Source organism: Amphiura filiformis, chromosome 13, assembly GCF_039555335.1.
Source record: "Amphiura filiformis chromosome 13, Afil_fr2py, whole genome shotgun sequence".
In the NCBI taxonomy this organism is placed as follows: domain Eukaryota; kingdom Metazoa; phylum Echinodermata; class Ophiuroidea; order Amphilepidida; family Amphiuridae; genus Amphiura; species Amphiura filiformis.
In genome coordinates this window covers 60652808-60655523 of record NC_092640.1, presented here as the reverse complement: position 1 = coordinate 60655523, position 2716 = coordinate 60652808, and the positions used below count along the sequence as shown (strand labels likewise).

Below are 2716 nucleotides of genomic sequence, written 5' to 3'. Positions count from 1 at the left end.
ACCACACTTCATTGTCGTGCTAACAATTACCCCCTAGATACAGTTTTCATGGGTGTTAAGAAAATGTTTACAAAATATATTTGATTATTAATTATGGTTAGGATTTGGGGGAATGAACATTTCATTTTATTATTAAATGAACTTTAATCTAAATTTATCTTTTTGTAAAATTGATCTCAACATAACATGCATAATAAGTACCCTGCAAACTTAAGTTAATGAATTAAAGGCAGTTTACAAGGTTGTTATTGGGGTCTTTTTTTAATTTCTTTAGGGGGTAAATTGATATGATTTGCCTGCGCTTCATAACCGGATAAGAACATTCTCATCATCTCTGATCAAACATATCTCACATTAGAGAATGAATTTGGAGAAAACCTTCTGAGAATTACAAACACTCGCTGAGCAGCAAGACCTTCCCTCTAAGCTTTTAATCCGATAAGCTGATTATCTATTTGTTTTCATCAATTGGAAGACATTCTTTGATGTATTACTGAGCTCAATCATCTAAAATTACTGGAGCGTGAGCCACCCAGACTGGTGGCTCAGCATACTATTTTATTAACAGAAGATTTTCTCCAAATTCATTTCTTAATGATCTCTGGATCAATTAAGAAGTTTATAAAATTTAATGTTTGTCCAAAAGTATTTGAATAAAGACAAAAACTTTCATTTTATTTCTGAATTGTTAATTTTTGTCTTCATTAATAATGTGAATTTTCTGTGTTTGTTGTATTCCTTTTGAAGAGGAGTACAGCACAGCTGTTTTTATTTTTGTTGTTGTTGTTGTTGTTTATTTTTTTTTTTTTTTAATCTAGGCTCGTGTCCAATTTTATGGTAGGGAGCGTGGGTTACTCCAGTACAGCAATTTTTGGCCTTATCCTGCTCCAATGCCAGTATAGCTCTTTCTAGCTACAAAGGCCATCCGCACTAAAGATTTAACACTAAAGAACTTGTTTGCGACAAAAATAGTATATTAAAACGAGGAAGCACATTGCTGTTTCTTGATAACACATAATAGGAAACATTTCAAAAAGTTTTACGAGCTGTGACGAAAAACTGGGAAATTGTAATTAAAAGATGAGACAAAAATGACAGACATTCTGGTTCATGAGTTGGTGAAGGATTCTGCCACGTACCTCACAGCATGGGTGTGGTCTCTAAGAAAAATTGATGAATCGTCGTCACTTGAAGGGAGGAGACGAAAGACATGAAAAACACCTATGGTCTTTATTTCAAGCCATCAGATATTCAGTATTACTGCAGATCATCAACAAAAACTAAATTCAGATAACTGCATTTCTGCAAGGATGAGTGTACTATAGTATTATTTTATATATCTATTATATGTACAACCTGCAAGTGGAAAGGCCATGGGGTCAATCCTGTGGGTCGGGGACATGTCCCCCTCCCTCCACTTTTCAAAGAGGGGGCATAGGCATAATATTAAATGTCCTCTCCCCAAAATTGACAGATGAATTCAGAAATTATAGAGGTTGTGTTACAAATAATAGTGTAAACATGTGTGCACTCTGTGGTGCCCCAAATGGCTTTATTCTTTTGATGCTTTATGTTTAAAAAACTCCAACTTCAAGGACGATTCGCCCAATATTATTGTATAGTATTATTATTAGTATTGTATAATAACTTCACCCCTTAAAAGATACCCCCCACACACACACACACACACACCCACACACACACACACCCACACACCCCCACACTTATCATGGTGGATTGACGCTCCTGTTGAAGCCAAAAGCGATCTCAAAGGAAACCCGTTGACATTTCAATCAATGGTGTTGGTACAGGTTTTTATCCGTACGAACACTGACCTTAATACTTACGTGATCTTAGTTTCATTTTTTGCATCGCTGCTATCTCTTCCTGATGTCTTGTAAATACCTAATGAGAATTATACAGATGTATCCTTCACTTGCAAAAAAAAGCTACTCTTCTTGTGAAATTAATATATAGTATTAGTAATTCTGCCTTCGCATAAAACTCTTATTCTAAATCTCTGAGGTTCCACCAGTGGTGGTGATGGTGTGGGGTCATACTGAGGGTCATTTGGTTGCTGCTTGTTGATAAAATATTTCAAATTTCGAACGAATTCTGTGTGTAACAGAAAATAATTAAATTAATACTAGCAGAGAAAACATGAAGATAAAAACAAACAAAAAATTGAAATGAAAAGAATACAAAAATCGTGTTTGAAAATAAAATCGCACATGGAAAAAACAAACAAAAAAAAACACCACGACCACTTTGAAATATTTTTTAAAAATTTTATAGCTGTTAATTAGGTAAAAAAATGCAAAAGCAAAATATATTTACGCCCCCGGGTGGGCTCGAACCACCAACCTTTCGGTTAACAGCCGAACGCGCTAACCAATTGCGCCACGGAGGCGATGGGTGAACATAGGAGATAATCAGCTTTAAATATGTCTTTGACAAGGTGACAGAATTAATCATGCTTGTCAGAGAAAACTAATGCGTCACTGACTCACTGACGGACCGATTCTCATACTTTGTTCCCGGTTATGATATTTTAAAATTTGTTTAATATTTTGTTTCAAGGTCGGAAGCTTTATTGAAGCTTTATAATATTCCATGTAGTTAGCTGCCATACTGCATGAAAATAATTTGCAAGGTGGTTAATTTAAAAAGGGCTCCAAATTCAAAGTGGTCCTGGATTCAGGTGACTAACCTAGGC

At 35.2% G+C, this 2716-nt stretch overlaps 1 non-coding gene across 1 annotated transcript; it reads right to left on the bottom strand.

Annotated features, from left to right (window-relative positions):
• Nucleotides 1-2336: 2336 nt before the first annotated feature.
• Trnan-guu (transfer RNA asparagine (anticodon GUU)) lies at nt 2337-2410 on the bottom strand. Its single transcript has one exon. It is a non-coding gene; the product is annotated as a tRNA-Asn (tRNA).
• Between the last annotated feature and the right edge of the window lie 306 nt (nt 2411-2716).